Source organism: Rutidosis leptorrhynchoides, chromosome 5 (genome assembly GCF_046630445.1).
Source record: "Rutidosis leptorrhynchoides isolate AG116_Rl617_1_P2 chromosome 5, CSIRO_AGI_Rlap_v1, whole genome shotgun sequence".
NCBI classification, from domain to species: domain Eukaryota; kingdom Viridiplantae; phylum Streptophyta; class Magnoliopsida; order Asterales; family Asteraceae; genus Rutidosis; species Rutidosis leptorrhynchoides.
Genome location: NC_092337.1, coordinates 36,109,321 through 36,134,448, shown reverse-complemented (window position 1 = coordinate 36,134,448; position 25,128 = coordinate 36,109,321). Strand labels below are relative to the sequence as shown.

General features: G+C 35.6%; 1 pseudogene; it reads left to right on the top strand.

The window, feature by feature from the left end:
- LOC139847707 (probable protein phosphatase 2C 60) overlaps nt 1-24,901 on the top strand; it is a 46,471-nt pseudogene extending 21,570 nt beyond the window's left edge.
- The last annotated feature ends 227 nt before the right edge of the window (nt 24,902-25,128 follow it).

The following is a 25,128-nucleotide window of genomic DNA, read 5'->3' as shown; positions in this document are numbered from 1 at the left end:
ATTGTAATCATTTTTATAATTATCTAACTTTTATTCTTAGATTTTAATAATTTTTGAACGTGGGGTAATATACCAAACTTCAAAAATATGTATATATGTTTGCAGTTTATCTTATGTACACAACAGGGTCAAACAACGCATTTTCAAAGACTGGCATTAAGTTCAGCAAAAACAACTAATTTTGACGACAAGATGCAAAATATATGTGAAATAACAACAAGACGGAATGAACAAATGATGTGCACCATTTATCATTCAGCAAACAAACGCCAATATATTTGGAAACTTTGGTAAAAATTTAATCATTTTCACACAAATCACCCTCAATAATTTAAATTGTTACTGATTTCTTGCAAATGAGGGCATTGCAAGATCTTAAGTGTGGGAAGGGATTAAATTCTTTCGGATTTTAAAATTTTTATATTAAACACTTGGTTACCATTAAAAATACTAGTAAAGCAGTAGTTGTATTAGAATCTAGTGCTCTCTGATAAAAAAGAACAGCCCTAGTCTTATATACTGACTACCCAATTCTAGTAAAATTTTTCAAAATTTTCAATTAAATGAATTCAAAATCATGTTTATACATATTTATGAACGATAAAACTAGGTTTTAACACCGAAATTATTGTTACCTCGGAAAGGACATAAATTGAGAAACAAACTAAAATGTTAAAATTCATTTAAAATGGAATAGAGGACGATAAAAAGGAAAATAAAAGCCAAGTGTGAGAAAATTTACCAAGTTATTTTAAACATATGTCACATATATCTGTAACAAATAACTGAAAATACTTTTGCTTTGAACTAAACTAAACTGTTTTACCCGATGAAAGAAAAGAAAAGATGGATCTACACGATGAATCAATTCCATCATTAAAAGGAAGTAAAGTCTTCCGAAAAAGACACGCGCTTCTTGATTTAGGTCATGAAGTTGTCGTCCAGACCAGCTGTAGGTTGACGAAAAATCTAGAAAAGTCATCACTAAAATCAGCAGGAAATCCACGGACCTCAGCATTAAACAGGGTCGCCAAGTGGTCAGATTTATCCTAACCATGAGAAGGATTTATCTTGTACAATGGGGGGGCACCATGCAAATTAGCTGGATAAGACTAATGAATCAGATCCCCAGAAAGGATAATCTCCTTAAAGATTAAAAATCAGCTTTTAAGACTGATATTACTCAATCCTTGAGATTGACCTTAAAGATTGAGAATTCAAACTCATGGAATTCAATGATATCTAAACTCGAGCTTGAACGAGAAAATATTTTGATCAAAATTACAAACCAATTTGTTTTCTGAAAATCCATTTTCAATGCGTTCATTACCATTGAACGTAAAATCCTAGGAATTCACCTGGAATTCATTAGGTCACCTGAACTAAATCGGGTGTCAACCGTAAGAACGGTGGTTGCATAGTGGTCAAAGACAGGACCTTGTGCCATACCGAAAAATTATAAGGATGAGCTTTACTATTGCTCCTACCAAGGATAGTAATTGCGTCCGACACGTTATAGACCATAATCAAAAGCATGTCACGGGACATTGCCTTAACAGTTGCTTGTTCAACGCTTTCCTTTACAACCGGACGGTAGTTTACCGAAAGGTAATATACGGGACAAGTAAACTGGACGTGTTGCTTTCCAAATACAAGGTTAGCAAGTGGGTGACACAAAACCGCAAGTTTTGAGCTAAAATTTTCAAATCTGAAACCCACCAAACCCACAAAAATATTTTGCAAACACCGGTAAAGGGTTATTCCGGAAAACTTATCTAGGGTAAAAACTAGATTTCAAAAGATCAAATGTTTTCATAAAGATCCAATTTCCTTAATGGATCTAAATTTTTATAGTCATGTGGGACTGTAAACCATATCGTTACTACCATTGTTTATACCGCCGTATAGAAATCACTGATGTACAAAGTGTGAAGAATAAAGAAGTGATTCTAGTATTTCAAGACGATATTGCTTGAGGACAAGCAACGCTCAAGTGTGGGAATATTTGATAATGCTAAAAACGAACATATATTTCATAGCATTATTCCTCAAGAAAGACAAGCTTTTAGTTGCAATTGTTCTATTTACAAGTGATATTCGTTTAAATAATAAAAGGTGAAGACCAAAGACAGATTCGACGATTTGAAGACGCAAACGACCAAAAAGCTCAAAAGAACAAAAGACAATCAAAGAGGTTCCAATTATTGATAAGAAACGTCTCGAAATTACAAAAGTACAAGATTCAAAACACAAAGTACAAAATATTAAATTGTACGCGAGGACGTTCGAAAATCCGGAACCGGGACCAGAGTCAACTCTTAACGCTCGACGCAACGGACTAAAAATTACAAGTTAACTATGTATATAAATATAATATAATATATAATTAATTATATTAATTATATATATATTATATATATATATTAAAAACCGTCGGCAGAGAAAACTCCAAGGACTGAGCTGTAAATACTATCTCCGCGACTCGCGGAGTTTGAAGAGCATTTTTCCGCGAGTCGCGGAGCCCCAAAATTCAACTCTGGCTATAAAGCAAACCGAATTCTGATCAAATTTGATAATCTTTTTCTATCTCTCTCTCAATATATACGTAATATATATATATAATTTATATTTTAATTTTAATTTTAATTTTAAATCCTAATAATAAGGGTATGTTAGCGAATGTTGTAAGGGTGTAAGTCGAAATTCTGTCCGTGTAACGCTACGCTATTTTTTAATCATTGTAAGTTATGTTCAACCTTTTTACATTAATGTCTCGTAGCTAAGTTATTATTATGCTTATTTAAAACGAAGTAATCATGATGTTGGGCTAATTACTAAAATTGGGTAATTGGGCTTTGTACCATAATTGGGGTTTGGACAAAAGAACGACACTTGTGGAAACTAGACTATGGGCTATTAATGGGCTTTATATTTGTTTAACTAAATGAAAGTTTGTTAATGTTAATATAAAGATTTACAATTGAGCGTCCCTATAAATTACCATATACACTCGATCGGACACGATGGGCGGGGTATTTATATGTACGAATAATCGTTCATTTAACCAGACACGGGAATGGATTAATAGCCACTAGAATAATTAAAACAGGGGTGAAATTACATTCAAGGGTAATTGGTGTAATTGTTAACAAAGTAGTAAAACCTTGGTTTACACGCAGTCGATAACCTGGTGTATTCATTAAACAAAGTATTAAAACCTTGTTACAATTCGAATCCCCAATTAGTTGGAATATTTAACTTCGGGTATAATAATAATTTGACGAGGACACTCGCACTTTATATTTATGACTGATGGACTGTTATGGACAAAAACCAGATGGACATATTGAATAATCCAGGACAAAGGACAATTAACCCATGGGCATAAAACTAAAATCAACACGTCAAACATCATGATTACGGAAGTTTAAATAAGCATAATTCTTTTATTTCATATTTAATTTCCTTTATTTTATATTTAATTGCACTTCTAATTATCGCACTTTTATTTATTGTTATTTAATCGCACTTTTAATTATCGTACTTTTTAATTATCGCAATTTCATTATCGTTATTTACTTTATGCTTTAATTTAAGTCTTGTATTTATTTTATATTTTACATTAGGTTTTAACTGCGACTAAAGTTTTAAAATCGACAAACCGGTCATTAAACGGTAAAAACCCCCCTTTATATAATAATAATATTACTTATATATATATTTGTATTTTTATAAAAGTAAACTAATATAGCGTTGAACTTTGTTTAAAGATTTCCCTGTGGAACGAACCGGACTTACTAAAAACTACACTACTGTACGATTAGGTACACTGCCTATAAGTGTTGTAGCAAGGTTTAAGTATATCCATTCTATAAATAAATAAATATCTTGTGTAAAATTGTATCGTATTAAATAGTGTTTTCTAATAAAATTTAATAGTATTTTATACCCCTTAGCTTTAACATCAATCCCAACTGTTTCCGAAATCAATAACACATGCTCGTAGCATGTCTTCAAGCGTTTGTATAGTCCTTTCGCTCTGCCCATCAGTTTGTGGATGATAGGCAGTACTCATGTGTAGACGAGTTCCTAATGCTTGCTGTAATGTCTGCCAGAATCTTGAAATAAATCTACCATCCCTATCAGAGATAATAGAGATTGGTATTCCATGTCTGGAGACGACTTCCTTCAAATACAGTCGTGCTAACTTCTCCATCTTGTCATCTTCTCTTATTGGCAGGAAGTGTGCTGATTTGGTGAGACGATCAACTATTACCCAAATAGTAACAAAACCACTTGCAGTCCTTGGCAATTTAGTGATGAAATCCATGGTAATGTTTTCCCATTTCCATTCCGGGATTTCGGGTTGTTGAAGTAGACCTGATGGTTTCTGATGCTCAGCTTTGACCTTAGAACACGTCAAACATTCTCCTACATATTTAGCAACATCGGCTTTCATACCCGGCCACCAAAAATGTTTCTTGAGATCCTTGTACATCTTCCCCGTTCCAGGATGTATTGAGTATCTGGTTTTATGAGCTTCTCTAAGTACCATTTCTCTCATATCTCCAACTTTTGGTACCCAAATCCTTTCAGCCCTATACCGGGTTCCGTCTTCCCGAATATTAAGATGCTTCTCCGATCCTTTGGGTATTTCATCCTTTAAATTTCCCTCTTTTAAAACTCCTTGTTGCGCCTCCTTTATTTGAGTAGTAAGGTTAGTGTGAATCATTATATTCATAGATTTTACTCGAATGTGTTCTCTGTCCTTTCTGCTCAAGGCGTCGGCTACCACATTTGCCTTCCCCGGGTGGTAACGAATCTCAAAGTCGTAATCATTCAACAATTCAATCCACCTACGCTGCCTCATATTCAGTTGTTTCTGATTAAATATGTGTTGAAGACTTTTGTGGTCGGTATATATAATACTTTTGACCCCATATAAGTAGTGCCTCCAAGTCTTTAATGCAAAAACAACCGCGCCTAATTCCAAATCATGCGTTGTATAATTTTGTTCGTGAATCTTCAATTGTCTAGACGCATAAGCAATCACCTTCGTTCGTTGCATTAATACACAACCGAGACCTTGCTTTGATGCGTCACAATAAATCACAAAATCATCATTCCCTTCAGGCAATGACAATATAGGTGCCGTAGTTAGCTTTTTCTTCAATAACTGAAACGCTTTCTCTTGTTCATCATTCCATTCAAATTTCTTCCCTTTATGCGTTAATGCAGTCAAGGGTTTTGCTATTCTGGAAAAGTCTTGGATGAACCTTCTGTAGTAACCAGCTAGTCCTAAAAACTGGCGTATGTGTTTCGGAGTTTTCGGGGTTTCTCACTTTTCAACAGTTTCTATCTTTGCCGGATCCACCTTAATACCTTCTTTGTTCACTATGTGACCGAGGAATTGAACTTCTTCCAACCAAAATGCACACTTTGAAAACTTAGCGTACAATTCTTCCTTCCTCAATACTTCTAACAACTTTCTCAAATGTTCACCGTGTTCTTGGTCATTCTTTGAGTAAATAAGTATGTCATCAATGAAAACAATGACAAACTTGTCAAGGTATGGTCCACACACTCGGTTCATAAGGTCCATGAACACAGCTGGTGCATTAGTTAAACCAAACGGCATGACCATAAACTCGTAATGACCGTAACGTGTTCTGAAAGTAGTCTTTGGAATATCATCTTCTTTCACCCGCATTTGATGATACCCGGAACGTAAGTCAATCTTTGAATAAATAGACGAGCCTTGTAGTTGATCAAATAAGTCGTCGATTCTCGGTAGTGGGTAGCGGTTCTTGATGGTAAGTTTGTTCAACTCTCGGTAGTCGATACACAACCTGAATGTACCATCTTTCTTCTTGACAAACAAAACAGGAGCTCCCCACGGTGATGTGCTTGGTCGAATGAAACCACGCTCTAAAAGTTCTTGTAATTGGCTTTGCAGTTCTTTCATCTCGCTGGGTGCGAGTCTGTAAGGAGCACGAGCTATTGGTGCAGCTCCTGGTACAAGATCTATTTGAAATTCAACGGATCGATGTGGGGGTAATCCCGGTAATTCTTTCGGAAATACATCGGAAAATTCTTTTGCAATGGGAAGATCATTGATGCTCTTTTCTTCAGTTTGTACTTTCTCGAAGTGTGCTAAAACAGCATAGCAACCTTTTCTTATTAGTTTTTGTGCCTTCAAATTACTAATAAGATGTAGCTTCGTGTTGCCCTTTTCTCCGTACACCATTAAGGGTTTTCCTTTTTCTCGTATAATGCGAATTGCATTTTTGTAACAAACGATCTCTGCTTTCACTTCTTTCAACCAGTCCATACCGATTATCACATCAAAACTCCCTAACTCTACTGGTATCAAATCAATCTTAAATGTTTCGCTAACCAGTTTAATTTCTCGATTCCGACATATATTATCTGTTGAAATTAATTTACCATTTGCTAATTCGAGTAAAAATTTACTATCCAAAGGCGTCAATGGACAACTTAATTTAGCACAAAAATCTCTACTCATATAGCTTCTATCCGCACCCGAATCAAATAAAACATAAGCAGATTTATTGTCAATAAGAAACGTACCCGTAACAAGCTCCGGGTCTTCTTGTGCCTCTGCCGCATTAATATTGAAAACTCTTCCGCGGCCTTGTCCATTCGTGTTCTCCTGGTTCGGGCAATTTCTAATAATGTGGCCCGGTTTTTCACATTTATAACAAACTACATTGGCATAACTTGCTCCGACACTACTTGCTCCGCCATTACTCGTTCCGACACCATTTGTTCCTTTCGTTCTATTAACCCCTGGTCCGTAGACCTCACACTTCGCCGCGCTATGACCATTTCTTTTACACTTGTTGCAAAATTTAGTGCAGAACCCCGAGTGATACTTTTCACACCTTTGGCATAGTTGCTTCTGATTGTTGTTGTTGCGGTTATTATTGTTGTTGGGATGATTGTTGTAGTTGCTGTTGTTGCTGTTGTTGTTGTTGTTGTTGTTGGGCCGTTTGTTGTAGTTGCGATTGATGTTGCGATTGTTGGGATAATTGTTGCGATTATTGTTGTAATTGCTGTTGTTGTTGTATTGGTGATTCTTATCACCGTTTTCCTCCCATTTTCTTTTGACTTGCTTCACATTGGCCTCTTCAGCAGTCTGTTCTTTAATTCTTTCTTCAATCTAGTTCACTTGTTTATGAGCCATTCTACATGCCTGTTGTATGGAGGCGGGCTCGTGTGAACTTATATCTTCTTGGATTCTTTCCGGTAATCCTTTCACAAACGCGTCGATCTTCTCTTCCTCATCTTCGAATGCTCCCGGACACAATAGGCACAATTCTGTGAATCGTCTTTCGTACTTGGTAATATCAAATCCTTGGGTTCGTAACCCTCTAAGTTCTGTCTTGAGCTTATTGACCTCGGTTCTGGGACGGTACTTCTCGTTCATCAAGTGCTTGAATGCTGACCACGGTAGTGCGTACGCATCGGCTTGTCCCACTTGCTCTAGATAGGTATTCCACCATGTTAACGCAGAACCTGTGAAGGTATGCGTAGCGTACTTCACTTTGTCCTCTTCAGTACACTTACTTATGGCAAACACCGATTCGACCTTCTCGGTCCACCGTTTCAATCCGATCGGTCCTTCGGTTCCATCAAATTCTAAAGGTTTGCAGGCAGTGAATTCTTTGTAGGTGCATCCTACACAATTTCCTGTACTGCTAGATCCAAGGTTATTGTTGGTATGTAGCGCAGCCTGTACTGCGGCTATGTTTGAAGCTAGAAAAGTACGGAATTCCTCTTCGTTCATATTCATGGTGTGTCGAGTAGTCGGTGCCATTTCCTTCAAAATAGTCAAATGGAACAAGTTAATCATACAGAATATTAAGAGTAGTTAATAGTATTTCGTAGCATAATATGAACTCATTTATAAAAGCTTTTTCTTCATATTAGCGTTTTATAAGTTTAAATTCGGGTAGTACCTACCCGTTAAGTTCATACTTAGTAGCTAATATACAATTCAACTACTACAATTCTATATGAAAAAACTGATTATAATAATATTTCGCGTTCAAACTTTTACACAATATTTTACAAACTTACAATACCGCTTATTTTACATATAGCATGAAATATAGCACACAATAAATTTGATACAAGATGGTTGTGAAGATAATTCTAGCTAGTACACAAGTCGTTCAGCAAAGGCAATAAAGACACGTAATTCATACGTCCAGAAACAAGTCATGCATTCTGGTTTTACTAGGATTACTTCCCATCCTTGGTCTTGTGGAACATAACCGTTATGGCCGTTGATAAGACAGTGTGTTGTAACATCGTCAAAGGGACGAGGGTTACGTAATGTCCAACAGTCCCGTAACAATCTAAAAACCTCATTTCTTACCCCAATTACCGACTCCGTCACTTGTGGGAACGTTTTGTTTAATAGTTGTAGCCCGATGTTCTTGTTCTCACTTTGGTGAGAAGCGAACATTACTAATCCGTAAGCATAACATGCTTCTTTATGTTGCATGTAAGCCGCTTTTTCTAAATCACGAAGTCCAATATTCGGATATATTGAGTCAAAATAATTTCTTAACCCATTGCGTAAAATAGCATTTGGGTTCCCCGCAATAAATGCGTCAAAGTAAACACATCGTAACTTATGGATTTCTCAATGTGATATCCCCCATCTTTCGAACGAAAGCCTTTTATAAACCAAGGTATTCTTGGAACGTTCTTCGAATGTCTTACAAACTGATCTCGCCTTAAATAGTTGTGCCGAAGAATTCTGACCGACTCTAGACAAGATTTCATCAATCATGTCTCCGGGTAGGTCTCTTAAAATATTGGGTTGTCTATCCATTTTGTATTTTTATACTGTAAAATAGACAAGAGTTAGATTCATAAAAAAAAATACTTATTAATACAAGCAATTTTTACATATATCATAAAGCATAAGCACACTATATTACATATATTACACCACACGAATACAACTATCTTATTCTGACTCGCTTGTTTCTTCTTCTTCGGTTTTGGTTCATTTTGCCAAGTTTCTAGGGATATATGATGTTTCCCTAATACGATCCGTCGTTTTCCACATTGGTTTAGAAAAACCTGGTGGTTTAGAGGTTCCCGGGTCATTGTTACAACTTAAGGACTTCGGGGGTTGACGATACATATAAAGTTCATCGGGGTTGGAATTAGATTTCTCTATTTTTATGCCCTTTCCCTTATTATTTTCTTTTGCCTTTTTAAATTCAATTGGGGTAATTTCTATAACATCATCGGAATTCTCGTCGGAATCCGATTCATCGGAGAATTGGTAATCCTCCCAATATTTTGCTTCCTTGGCGGAAACACCATTGACCATAATTAACCTTGGTCGGTTGGTTGAGGATTTTCTTTTACTTAACCGTTTTATTATTTCCCCCACCGGTTCTATTTCTTCATCTGGTTCCGATTCTTCTTCCGGTTCCGATTCTTCTTCCGGTTCCGACTCTTCTTCCGGTTCCTCTTCGGGAACTTATGAATCAGTCCACAAATCATTCCAATTTATATTTGACTCTTCATTATTATTAGGTGAGTCAATGGGACTTGTTCTAGAGGTAGACATCTATCACATAATATCAAACGCGTTAAGAGATTAATATATCACATAATATTCACATGTTAAAAATATATAGTTTCCAACAAAATTTGTTAAGCAATCATTTTTCAAGTAAACACGGTCGAAGTCCAGACTCACTAATGCATCCTAACAAACTCGATAAGACACACTAATGCAAAATTCTGGTTCTCTAAGACCAACGCTCGGATACCAACTGAAATGTCCCGTTCTTATTGATTAAAAACGTTCCATATTAATTGATTTCGTTGCGAGGTTTTGACCTCTATATGAGACGTTTTTCAAAGACTGCATTCATTTTAAAACAAACCATAACCTTTATTTCATCAATAAAGGTTTAAAAAGCTTTACGTAGATTATCAAATAATGATAATTTAAAATATCCTGTTTACACACGACCATTACATAATGGTTTACAATACAAATATGTTACAACAAAATAAGTTTCTTGAATGCAGTTTTTACATAATATCATACAAGCATGGACTCCAAATCTCGTCCTTATTTAAGTATGCGACAGCGGAAGCTCTTAATAATCACCTGAGAATAAACATGCTTAAAACGTCAACAAAAATGTTGGTGAGTTATAGGTTTAACCTATATATATATCAAATCATAATAATAGACCACAAGATTTCATATTTCAATACACACCCCATACATAGAGATAAAAATCATTCATATGGTGAACACCTGGTAACCGACATTAACAAGATGCATATATAAGAATATCCCCATCATTCCGGGACACCCTTCGGATATGATATAAATTTCGAAGTACTAAAGCATCCGGTACTTTGGATGGGGTTTGTTAGGCCCAATAGATCTATCTTTAGGATTCGCGTCAATTAGGGTGTCTGTTCCCTAATTCTTAGATTACCAGACTTAATAAAAAGGGGCATATTCGATTTCGATAATTCAACCATAGAATGTAGTTTCACGTACTTGTGTCTATTTCGTAAATCATTTATAAAACCTGCATGTATTCTCATCCCAAAAATATTAGATTTTAAAAGTGGGACTATAACTCACTTTCACAGATTTTTACTTCGTCGGGAAGTAAGACTTGGCCACTGGTTGATTCACGAACCTATAACAATATATACATATATATCAAAGTATGTTTAAAATATATTTACAACACTTTTAATATATTTTGATGTTTTAAGTTTATTAAGTCAGCTGTCCTCGTTAGTAACCTACCACTAGTTGTCCACAGTTAGATGTACAGAAATAAATCGATAAATATTATCTTGAATCAATCCACGACCCAGTGTATACGTATCTCAGTATTGATCACAACTCAAACTATATATATTTTGGAATCAACCTCAACCCTGTATAGCTAACTCCAACATTCACATATAGAGTGTCTATGGTTGTTCCGAAATATATATAGATGTGTCGACATGATAGGTCGAAACATTGTATACGTGTCTATGGTATCTCAAGATTACATAATATACAATACAAGTTGATTAAGTTATGGTTGGAATAGATTTGTTACCAATTTTCACGTAGCTAAAATGAGAAAAATTATCCAATCTTGTTTTACCCATAACTTCTTCATTTTAAATCCGTTTTGAGTGAATCAAATTGCTATGATTTCATATTGAACTCTATTTTATGAATCTAAACAGAAAAAGTATAGGTTTATAGTTGGAAAAATAAGTTACAAGTCGTTTTTGTAAAGGTAGTCATTTCAGTCGAAAGAACGACGTCTAGATGACCATTTTAGAAAACATACTTCCACTTTGAGTTTAACCATAATTTTTGGATATAGTTTCATGTTCATAATAAAAATCATTTTCTCAGAATAACAACTTTTAAATCAAAGTTTATCATAGTTTTTAATTAACTAACCCAAAACAGCCCGCGGTGTTACTACGACGGCGTAAATCCGGTTTTACGGTGTTTTTCATGTTTTCAGGTTTTAAATCATTAAGTTAGCATATCATATAGATATAGAACATGTGTTTAGTTGATTTTAAAAGTCAAGTTAGAAGGATTAACTTTTGTTTGCGAACAAGTTTAGAATTAACTAAACTATGTTCTAGTGATTACAAGTTTAAACCTTCGAATAAGATAGCTTTATATGTATGAATCGAATGATGTTATGAACATCATTACTACCTTAAGTTCCTTGGATAAACCTACTGGAAAAGAGAAAAATGGATCTAGCTTCAACGGATCCTTGGATGGCTCGAAGTTCTTGAAGCAGAATCATTACACGAAAACAAGTTCAAGTAAGATCATCACTTGAAATAAGATTGTTATAGTTATAGAAATTGAACCAAAGTTTGAATATGATTATTACCTTGTATTAGAATGATAACCTACTGTAAGAAACAAAGATTTCTTGAGGTTGGATGATCACCTTACAAGATTGGAAGTGAGCTAGCAAACTTGAAAGTATTCTTGATTTTATGTAACTAGAACTTGTAGAATTTATGAAGAACACTTAGAACTTGAAGATAGAACTTGAGAGAGATCAATTAGATGAAGAAAATTGAAGAATGAAAGTGTTTGTAGGTGTTTTTGGTCGTTGGTGTATGGATTAGATATAAAGGATATGTAATTTTGTTTTCATGTAAATAAGTCATGAATGATTACTCATATTTTTGTAATTTTATGAGATATTTCATGCTAGTTGCCAAATGATGGTTCCCACATGTGTTAGGTGACTCACATGGGCTGCTAAGAGCTGATCATTGGAGTGTATATACCAATAGTACATACATCTAAAAGCTGTGTATTGTACGAGTACGAATACGGGTGCATACGAGTAGAATTGTTGATGAAACTGAACGAGGATGTAATTGTAAGCATTTTTGTTAAGTAGAAGTATTTTGATAAGTGTATCGAAGTCTTTCAAAAGTGTATAAATACATATTAAAACACTACATGTATATACATTTTAACTGAGTCGTTAAGTCATCGTTAGTCGTTACATGTAAGTGTTGTTTTGAAACCTTTAGGTTAACGATCTTGTTAAATGTTGTTAACCCAATGTTTATAATATCAAATGAGATTTTAAATTATTATATTATCATGATATTATCATGTATGAATATCTCTTAATATGATATATATACATTAAATGTCTTTACAACGATAATCGTTACATATATGTCTCGTTTAAAAATCATTAAGTTAGTAGTCTTGTTTTTACATATGTAGTTCATTGTTAATATACTTAATGATATGTTTACTTATCATCATGTTAACTATATATATATCCATATATATGTCATCATATAGTTTTTACAAGTTTTAACGTTCGTGAATCACCGGTCAACTTGGGTGGTCAATTGTCTATATGAAACATATTTCAATTAATCAAGTCTTAACAAGTTTGATTGCTTAACATGTTGGAAACATTTAATCATGTAAATATCAATCTCAATTAATATATATAAACATGGAAAAGTTCGGGTCACTACAGTGATGTCAGGAGGTAGATCAACGGAACGTGGCCCAAGTGGGAGTCACAATCATGGTAAACCGAAGTCTAAAAAGAAGAAGACCTATACATGCTACAATTGTGGCAAGAAAGGTCACCTGAAGAAGGATTGTCGGAGTTTAAATAACTCAAATCCTCAAGGAAATATTGTAAGCACTTCAGATGATGGGACTGCTTTGGTTAGTGAAGCAGTGGTAGCAAATGAAGGCAGAAAGACATTTGTTGATGTCTGGTTATTTGACTCGGGAGCTACTTTTCACATGACCCCTAGAAGAGAATGGTTCAAACAATATGAACGTATCTCAGGAGGATCTGTATACAGTTGCAATGATCATGAACTAAAGATCATTGGAATTGGAGATATCATTCTGAAGATGCACGATGGTACAGTTCGTACTATTCAAGGTGTACGACACGTGGAGGGTTTGAAGAAGAACTTATTGTCTTTAGGACAATTGGATGATCTTGGTTGTAAAATGGTGATACATGAGAAGATCATGATAATCAAGAAAGGCGCGGTTGTACTTATAAAAGGAGAAAAGGTGGGTGCTAATTTATACATTCTGAAAGGCGAGACGGTACAGGAATCGGAAGCATCTGTTGCTTCGAATAGTTCAAGTGATAAAGTTGCTATGACATGGCATCAAAAGCTTGGACACATGTCTGAGCAAGGTATGAAGATTCTTGTTGAAAGAAATCTTATTCCTGGTCTTACAAAGGTATCGCTACCTTTCTGTGAGCATTGTGTAATCAGCAAGCAACATCGCCTGAAGTTTAACACATCAAATTCTAGAAGTAAATTGGTTCTAGAATTGGTTCACTCTGATGTGTGACAAGCACCAGTTCAATCCCTAGGAGAAGCAAAGTATTTTGTATCATTTATTGATGATTACACTAGGAGATGTTGGGTGTACCCAATCAAGAGGAAGGCGGATGTGTTTGAAGTTTTCAAAGTTTACAAAGCGCGGGTTGAACTTGAATCTGGTAAAAAGATCAAGTGTTTGAGGACAGATAATGGAGGAGAATACACTGGTGATGAATTTGATAAGTTTTGCAAACAAGAAGGTATCAAAAGGCAGTTCACAACAGCATACACTCCTCAACAAAACGGAGTGGCAGAGCGGATGAACAGAACCTTGTTAGATAGAACAAGGGCGATGTTGGCAACTGCAAGCTTGGAAAAATCATTCTGGGCAGAAGCAGTAAGTACTGCCTGTTACGTGATAAATCGGTCACCATCAACTGCAATTGATTTGAAATCGCCGATGGAAATGTGGACTGAAAAACCAGTTAATTATTCTGACCTTCATGTATTTGGAAGTCCTGTGTACGCAATGTACAATTCTCAAGAAACGACAAAGTTGGATCCGAAGTCCAGAAAGTGTTTGTTCTTGGGGTATGCTGATGGAGTTAAGGGGTATCGCTTGTGGGACCCCACTGCCCACAAAGTAGTCATCAGCAGAGATGTTGTCTTTACAGAAGACAAAGATCTTGAAGATGTTAGCACTTCAAAAGAAACTATACCGATACAGGTGGGTAATGAATTTCATAAAGATTCTTCTGAAGCAGTACCAGAGCACGATGAAAATCAAGTAGTCGTTGATGAAGCTCCAGTGACTCGTATTTCTAATCGGGAAAGGAAACGTCCAGGGTGGCACTCAGATTATATTATGGAAAGCAATGTTGCATATTGTCTTCTAACAGAGGAAGGAGAGCCAACAACTCTTCGCGAGGCACTAAATCATTCAGATGCATCTCAGTGTATGACGGCTATGCAGGAAGAAATTGAAGCTCTTCATAAAAATAAAACATGGGAACTTGTGCCATTGCCGAAAGGTAGAAAACCTATTGGAAATAAATGGGTGTATAAGATCAAGCGAAATGGCGATGATCAAGTGGAGCGGTATCGTGCAAGACTGGTGGTTAAAGGATATGCTCAGAAAAAAGGTACAGACTTTAATGAAATATTTTCTCCTGTGGTTCGACTTACAACAATTCGAGTAGTTCTAGCGATGTGTGCTACATTTGATTTGCATCTAGAGCAGCTAGATGTGAAAAATACATTTCTTCATGGAAATCTTGAAGAAGAAATTTATATGCTTCAACCATAAGGTTTTGAACTACAAGGAAAAAAGAACTTGGTTTGCAGGTTAAAGAAATCTCTGTATGGTCTCAAACAGGCGCCGAGATGTTGGTACAAGAGATTTGATTCTTTCATAATGAGCCTTGAATATAACAGACTTTATGCAGACCCTTGTGCATATTTCAAGAGGTTTGGGGACAATGATTTTGTCATTTTGCTGTTATATGTAGACGACATGTTGGTTGCAGGCCCCAACAAAGATCGTATTAATAAGCTGAAGGCTCAATTGGCTAGGGAGTTTGAAATGAAAGACTTGGGTGCCGCAAACAAGATTCTAGGGATGCAAATTCACCGAGACAGAGATAATAGGAAGATATGGCTTTCTCAAAAGAATTATTTGAGGAAAATCTTAGAGCGTTTCAATATGCAAGATAGTAAGTCAATCTCAACCCCACTTCCTACTAATCTCAAGTTATCCTCCGTTATGTGTCCTAGCAGTGAAGACGAGAGGAAGGAGATGTCTCGAGTACCGTATGCATCAGCAGTGGGAAGTTTAATGTTCGCAATGATATGTACAAGACCAGACATTGCACATGCAGTGGGAGTAGTTAGTCGGTACATGGCGAATCCTGGTAAAGAGCATTGGAATGCGGTAAAGAGGATCCTTAAATACATCAAGGGAACCTTAGATGTTGCATTATGTTATGGGGAACCGAAATTTATTGTCAAAGGGTATGTTGATTCAGATTATGCAGGTGATATCGATAAAAGTAAATCTACCACTGCATATGTTTTCACACTTTGTGGTGGAATAGTAAGCTGGGTTTCAAAACTGCAGTCAGTTGTGGCGACGTCAACAACAGAGGTAGAATATGTAGCAGCTACTCAAGCTACTAAAGAGGCAGTATGGTTGAAAATGTTGTTGGAGGAACTCGGGCACAAACAAGAGAATATCACTCTATTCTGTGACAACCAGAGTGCCTTGCATCTTGCAAGGAATCCGGCATTTCATTCAAAGACAAAGCATATACGAGTTCAGTATCACTTCGTTCGTGAGAAAGTGGAAGAAGGAACCGTGGATATGCAGAAAATTCATACTGACGACAATGTGGCCGATTTTCTAACAAAGTCAATCAATCGTGACAAGTTTATTTGGTGCCGTTCCTCATGCGGCCTAGCAGAAACGTAAAGAACATCATTGGCAAGGAAGGATTATCGTGTGAAGATTGATTGAGTCTTAAATCAAATCTTCAAGTGGGAGATTGTTGAAATAATAATAAAATTGGTTGTTGGTGGATGTAGTTGGTGAAATAAGTGGATGGTTGTTGGTGAGTTGTAGGTAAGACTTTTCATTACCTAACTTGCCTAACTCTCACCAAATCCTAATTCTTACTACTATAAATAGAGCCATAAGCAAGCATTCAAATCATCCCAAAACACATTCTTCTGCTTATATTCTAAGAGTGTAATAGAGAGTTTGAGTTTAGTCTCCTAATTGCAAGAGATATAAGCATTAGTAATTATCCTTGTAATTAGAGAGAAGTTGTAATTCCTATTATTCTTATTAGTGAAACGTTTCTTTCCTTGCCCGTGGTTTTTACCCTATTGGGGTTTTCCACGTTAAATCTCGGTGTTCCTTTATTATTGTTTTCATATTATTACTAGTGGTTTGCTATAATTCGGTGTCACTTTTCTCAACACGTATGGTACCTATCTATGGGCTTTTGGTCTTCAATGGGATTAAGTTGGCGTTGCAGAACCGTTTTAAACATATTTTATCGCAATCTCGATGTGTTTTTCCAAAATGACTTAGTCGAAGGCGACGCTTATAAATTCTGTTGGTGCATATAAATCCCCAGTTCTTATCAACCGAGGCAAACATGACTGTCGACCGACTGTCATATCAATCGACCGATGTTGGAGACAGTCGACCGACTGTCTCCCTGAGAATATAAATACGGGTTGCCTTGTTCATTTGAGTTGTTGACGGTTCCAACACTATTCACTGCCGCCGCTCGTTTTCTCTCGTCCCAAAAACCCACACAAGTCGAATCTAGACTCTAGGCATCGATCTAATCCGGTCCAAAAGGATCCGGTTCGACCCATTCGATCCCGAACGTCAACGATTCACGAAAACCTTCGATCCCAAGATCCATCGAGCTCCAACAAAGTGGTATCAGAGCTACGGCTTGTAGGATCGATCGTTCATAGCGTGAATTCGTTTTTGAGTCATAAAGAAATTCGATTTTTAAAGTTTTTTCCGGTTCAAACATTGGTTTGTAAAGTCAAATCGAGTATTGTTTTTGAAAATCTAAAATTGCAAAAGTGTTCTAAATAGTGTCACGTACCTTTCTGCAAGTTTACAACTTCTAATTCGTTCATTTGAATCTCCTCCACCGTGAACCACCACCTCCCGTCGCTGCCATTTTCTGCAAATAAAATTGTTCTAAGTCGACCCATTGTCAACCTACTTCGACCGATTGTCCTTACTCCTCGACCGACTTGTGTAGTAAACCGACCGACTTTGATAAACCGGCCAATTGAATAAAGTAATACCAAAGTGACATAATACACCCAGACTATCGACCTATTGTCCTTAGACAGTCGACCGACTGTCTAATCCTCGACCGATTGTCTATTTTCATCGACCGACGTTGGTTCTTAAAAAAAAAAAAAAAAAGCAAGCAAGAAGTAGATTTAATAAATTGTTTTTGCTGATCACAAGGAAAGAAAACGTAAATACGAGCTTTTGGTTCTTTTTGATCGAGCAATATAAACAAAGAACAAGAGAGGAGTTTTGGTGTTTTGATTTCAATTGAATTAAGAAGGTGATTGAAATTTAATTAAAAAAATTGATTGATTGATTTTAGTGATTTTTGAGGCGTGAGAGCTTCATACGAGAAGCAAACTCAAAGGAAAGAAGTAGAGCATTTGATTATTAAATATTAAGTGAAGTGTTGGTGTGCAGTCAAGTCATGAAACTCACTTTTGGTTTCTAGTGTTGAGAAGGTTATATAATTGAGTTATACTACGTACAGTATATGTTAATAGAGGATATAATTGAGGTAAGATCACATTGTGTGTAAACACGTGTTGGTCTTGTTGCTGTGAGTCACGCAAGGCAGAGAAGCAAATATTATTTAATTGTTTTTGTGTTGGTGTTTGGAATTGTATAGAACAAAGAAAGAAAAGAGCAACTTAATTAATTTTTGTGGAGTTGGTTGGTCACGTGAAAGAATAAGGAAAGTGTGATTGAATGATATAGCTGTGGGACCCTCTTGATGCTTGTTTTCCTTGTGTAGAACGATAGCATAAGTCAAAGAATGGATGCTACCACATGATGAAATTAAATGAAATTGTGGAATTATAAAGAAAATGACTGAATACTTTATTGATGTATTTTTTGGTGGAAATTTGGCAGACCCCACTTCCATTTCTTTCTTTTAATTTCGATGAGCCCACAAGGTTTACTAGAAATCAGAAATTTTTTCTAAGACAGATAAGCAAGTGTTATTTGACTTGAGCTCCTTGGTCCAACACACATATTCTTAGTGATAATTTTTTATATTTGGACCAAATTTCAATATTTTGCGAGATTTTTGTGAGATTTTTGTGAGATTTTAAGGATTTAAACGGTTTTATTCATCACAATGTTTTATTCAATTTACTCGTGTGACGAAATGAAGGAAAATAAGGGACAAACGTTGAAACGGGAATGGAAAAGATTTGCAGCACGGAGTACTGAGACTTTAGAGGACACGATAACGAGATATTGTCATTTAATATCCGAGATGAAAAATTGTAGAATCGAGGTGACACAAGATAAGGCTGTAAAAGTTCTAAAAGAGGGATTGCCAAGGAAATGGAATGCATGTATTGAGCAACTTGAAGAGAGAGCTTGGGTTAGAGATACTGTTCTCACTCTCAATTCAGTTATTTCCATGTTGAGAGAGAAGATATCAGAACAATATGCTATAAGAAATATGCTTCAAGATCTTAAGATAAATGATAAGTCTTCATCCGGGTCTAAGAATGAAGTTAATTCTAGTGATTGCTATACGGTTAAATCTTCCAGTGATCATGTTGATGCTGATACTGAGATTGAAAATCTGGCTAGAGTTGAAGAGCCGGTTGTGAATGCTGTTGCTGATGATTCAGATAATGTTGAGCAGGATGCGGTCATCACTAAATCAGTATTGAATTCAGAATCTGAAGAAGACAGTTGCGCTAAGGAGAATAGTACGTTCATGAAAGATGCATCTAGCAGCTCTAAGGTACATGTTGAACCTTCCTTTGTATGTAATAATTGTGTTAGTCATAAACGTGAGATTGCTAAACTGGAATGCATAGTTTCTAAACTGAATGGAATCCCCTTAGATTGTGTTTACTGTCCCGAGTTAAAACGGGAGCTTCAGATTTTTAAGGCGAGTTATCTAGAGATGAAATCCCTGTACGAGACTAATTTAATTCAGTTTAACAATAAAAAGGAATTCAGGGAGACAATCAAAACTCTAGAAAATCAAGTTCATGATTTAAGAGCTACAATTTCAGGGGACCAAAAGTCCATAATGATGTACTTAAATCAACTTGAATGTGCTAAGAGAGAAAAGGAAGAGTTTAAGATTAAGTATGAGTCAGAAAAAGCTAGAAATGACACTTGGCAGCGAATGTCATATGTCATTGACTATACTGTCTACAACAAGAATGATGGTAAAAAGGGTTTAGGTTATAATGAATGTCCTCCTCCTCTTAAGAATGAGTACATTAATAAGCCTTCTGACTCTTGTCTTAGTGAAATCCTAAGTGCTAAATCTGTAGAGACTGAGAAGGTTGAGACTCCTAAGCTTGTTAAGAAAGATCTAGGTAAGTCCCATGAGTTAGTTGATGGAATTGTTGAAGATTCGATTTCTGAGGATGAGTCTGGTACTCTAGGTTTAGCAACATCGGATCCCACCCCTGTGCAAAAACCTGTTGAAAAACCTGAGTCAGAATTTAGAAAAACTTCCAAACCCAAATCCTCTAGGTCTAAATCGAAATCAAAGGTTAAGCCTGATTACAGTTATGTGACCAATCCTGTTAAATTTATTAATGAAGGAGAATTACCAAAGGTACCTCTCCCGAGTCAAAATGTGAAAACTGGATACGTACCGCCGCATAGGAGAAATGTTAATCAGGAACCTATTTTGAAAGAGAAAGTGACTCATCGTCCTAGAAAGTTTGTAGACCGTAGGACATGTTTTGATTATGGAGAATATGGACACGTTGCTTGGAAATGTCCAAACTACGTGCGTACACCACATAGGAAGGTTGACCTAAACCAAACGTTTATTGAAAATTCTTCTAGGCCAAATTGGAAGAATAATAAATTTTTCAAAAATCGTTCAACCTCACATATTAAAAACCGTGTTTTTACTCCAATTGCTAAGATTTCCACGCCCATTAATGTTAATGAAACACCGGTTTATCATAAACAGTCGCCATCTAAGCGTCGTGTCTGGAAATCTAAGTCTGAGGGATGAGGTAGTTCAAGTAGTGATAATGGTAATGTGACACCTTTGGGATCCACGGGAAAATGGGTGGATTTACAGGTTGTTGGTGTCGACGGGAAACCCACTGCCATTCGGGCTTGGGTTCCCATTTTGAACTAATTTTATTTTTGAGATTTTGCAGGTCGCCATGTTTGTTTGACCTTGTTGATAGTACCTGGATTATCGACAATGGAGCGGTCTAGCACGTATGTGACCAGGACTGATGGTTTGCATATATTTCAGTATGCAACCCGAAATGAAACGTATTTTATTGACTTCTACATAATTCAGTGTAGAACTTGTTTAATAATGTCATTTGGTGTCAAAATCTGATATCGTCCGAGAAACGAAACGTCAAATGAGTAACCAACTCTTTTTATGTTTTCTTTACTGTATTATTTGCATCTACATGTTAGATTATTTATGATTTGCATGCTATTTTTATTTTCTATTCTGCATATTTTCTTATATTTTTGTAAATCCAAAAAGCCAAAAAGATTTTAGGTTTTTAGTATTTTAGGGGGAGAAATGATGCAAACATCAACATCAGAAATTCAGAAAATTAAAAATTAATGCTACATCATAATTAGAAAACCATAAAAATGAGTTGTATGATCTAAATGTGGAAAATGAGATACAGACTTAATCATAGAATGAGATGATCATAATCACAATCATGTAAATATCTTGATAAGGAACTCATGGAAAGGTTTACAGCGGTTGAGGGTAGTCACTTAATTACCACAGGTGCATACTTTAAAGAAAATTGTTGAGGAAATCAACAAAAGGTGAGGGTATCCCCTATCATGACGTATAATCTAGAAACACATGATGTAGAATATCCCCAAGCAAATTCCAAATTGCTGCACCATTGAGTCTCACGACTAATTGAGATATTAATAAGCGTTGAAAATGTTCTAATTGACTATGCATACCGACTTCTATCAAACTTTAATTCTTGAATCGTACCTAAACTCCAAAATAGTAAGTTTATCTCAATAAGAGTGTCTTTCCTGTGAACGGGTTGAAAAGTGTGGTTCTATATTACAGACGGTCCATGAATGAATGATTTAAGTTAATTGATACATAAATGAAGAAAAGAGATCTTCATCGCAAGGAAGTCAATTCGAGAACTAAATCAAAGTCAAGACTGCAATGTGTTGTTTAAAAAAAAAAATGGCACATTGCATATCAAGTTATTATATCATGAAAACAAAAGTGAAATCATGGAAGACGAAAATATCAAGGTCAAGATAATGATGAAATCGAGAAGAGAAGTCTTTGCAAGAATACAAATGAGTGTGAAGATTACCAAGAAGAACTTAAATCATTCATACTTCAACAAAACCATTCTATTGGACTTATTATCATTGTCTGTGATATGGGACTGTACCCATTAAGGCCTAGACAGCGAAAGATATTTTCAGAGAGATATTATGAATACTTACTTATTAAGAAAGCTACGTCTTTCATTCCGTTTCCTCCAATAACTTTAATAATAAAGAAGGAATGAGATTGATAGCAGTTGGTTGATTGCACGATTGATAGAATATTGAATATACTATGAGATCCATCAGAATCATATGAATTGAAAAGTATACGTTACGATAGAAGCTAATGGCTGACAGGGATATTCCAAAAATTACTATGAGAATCTTCCTGTTCAATTAGACCTATCGTATGTGCTTGTGGTAACGGAAAGCGTCAATAGACTTGTGCTCAATTGACTACCTAATAAATCGTGCGATCTCAAATGATGTCTAAGTCAATGATTGAATCTAACATAGCAATATGTTAATGTAATTAATTAACTTGATCATCAAAATGTCTAAGAGGAAAGTCTGTAAAAGGTTGATGAAAATAGAAACCATGTTAAAATCATTTCTCTGTTATTGTTTGCTTTTATTTGTGAAATTTTGTGTACATACTGTTGTCTGAATGTTAATTGAACATGTATACATTTTGATAATTTAGCTTCCTTAGGTTTATGACTTACAGAAACTGCTTCCTGTAAATAACATGTTTTTGTGCCATACAATCTTGGATCTTTCTTAACCTTGATCATTGACTTTCTGACATGAATTGTACTTCATTTGCATTTTTATTGTGATAAGTTTTAAAATCCTAAAAAAAAAAAAAATTCAGTGTGTTGATATTTATTTTGAAAAATACAAAAACATTTTAATTGATTGTATGATTATGTGTGCTTTTGCATGATAGTTGTAGTTTTTTGCGTGTTTTATTGTATCTGCATATAGATTACTTTATGTATCTTAGTTGTTGCATGCATGCATTCATATTATACAAAACAAAAAGATTTTTGGTATGTTTTAGCATAAATTTTAGAAAATTCAAAAATATTTTCGGTCTTATTTATTTTCTGGTTACTCATGTGAGATGAAACTGACGTGTCAGACTGAAGTTAAGTTTTGTTGAAAAGCAATAAGTGTTTTTGCTGTTTGAAAATTCAAGAGTTTTGAACGTTTACAACAATGTGATTTGAATTTTGAATGTATGTGAAAAATGTTGAGTCAAAATGGTTAAACCTGTGTTTGTTTGAACTGTATGTTTGTATGACCAACATTTTGTCAGAGTTGATATACGTACGAGCCATGTTAACTGAAAGAAGAAGTTAAAGTTGGAGCTTCGGGAGTTCTGATGAACATGAAGGAATGGCGTACGTGATAGAAAGGAATAAAGCTGCTTAATTAATAGTCTCGATGATTATAATGTTAAGAAGCTTTTGAAGAAAATAGAACTTATTGTGGGATAATCAGAAGCGTCTGATTATTTATGGGCCAAACATTGTCAAATCTTAAGACTCCGCTGCTTCTAAGAAGATTTGAAGAGATTGAAGAACCTGAAGTCACAACAGTCATAAGTTAGGGTTAATCTAATGACTGTCGAGCTTTGAAGATTGCTGAGTATAAGTCTCCGAGTATCAAAAGAGATTTTACTTAAAGGTTCAACAAATTGTATTTCTTGATAATTGTATCGACTTGCAATTGTCACTGGAATATGATAAGGATAAAGATGAAGAGAGAAGACGAGTAGAGAAAATATGTGCCATATAAGGGAGTTTATTGGTGCATAAGGGTATTCAAGTAAATCAGAATGTAATACCACATCCTAGGGGGAGTATGTTGATCCTCAATGGAGTTTGGTGGTGTTTATGTCCGAGTTAAGAAGAAATGTTGATAGAACTAGGTCTTAGGGGGAGTTTGTTGGTGCATATAAATCCCCAGTTCTTATCAACCGAGGCAAACATGACTGTCGACCGACTGTCATATCAATCGACCGATGTTGGAGACAGTCGACCGACTGTCTCCCTGAGAATATAAATACGGGTTTCCTTGTTCATTTGAGTAGTTGACGGTTCCAACACTATTCACTGCCGCCGCTCGTTTTCTCTCGTCCCAAAAACCCACACAAGTCGAATCTAGACTCTAGGCATCGATCTAATCCGGTCCAAAAGGATCCGGTTCGACCCATTCGATCCCGAACGTCAACGATTCACGAAAACCTTCGATCCCAAGATCCATCGAGCTCCAACAAATTCTTCTATTATTCAGGGATTGCATGTCAAGCCAACAACTGGTGGACTTTGTTCACGAACAACTAAAAACCGCAAGTCTATTAACACATCACTAATAGGGTATTTGGATTTTGTGTGTTGACATTGATTATTATTATTGTTGCTTCTAGTTAGTTTTAAAGTAGCTGCAACAATAATGATAATCAGAATTACCTAAATACCCCTACCTTTGACTTGTTTTTAACTTGCAACTTTGCAAGGCATCTCATTATTCCACAAAAAAGGACCTTTCTGGTCATTTTTGAAATAATAAGAAAAATAACAGAAAATGTCAAACGCGCAGACAGTTGTGTATAGTTTATAACTACCACCTCGAACAACAACGTTGAAAGTTGAAACATTCTCCTATAGTTTATTTTATAACAAAAGATTATTTGATTCTATGCTTTGACTAAGGCAGCAGCCATGAATGATACAGGAAAGTAAACTCTCGGCCGTTTGTGAGAAGGTTTTCGACAGGTGTTTAGCACCCGTTTCTGGTGGTGAAGGATGTGACAATATGACTATGATCTTGGTCCAATTCAAGAAACCTGAATCTGGTCCTTCCACTTCACAACTGTCATATGCATCTAATGATCAAGAAGAACCTGGATCAAATTAGCTGTTATCTTTTGTATCTTGACATGTTTTTTTTTTTTTTTCCTTATTCTGTAAATGTTGAAGGTTAAAACTTCATTGCTACTTGGCTGACATACATGGCCGTCCTTTAGGGTGTACCACTGTACCGGCCTTCATCCTACAAAATTATTATTTATACTGGTACACTCATGCGGGATCAAGGGTTATCATTAATTATATGTGTTGTTTTGTTTTGTTTTTTTTTTTTTT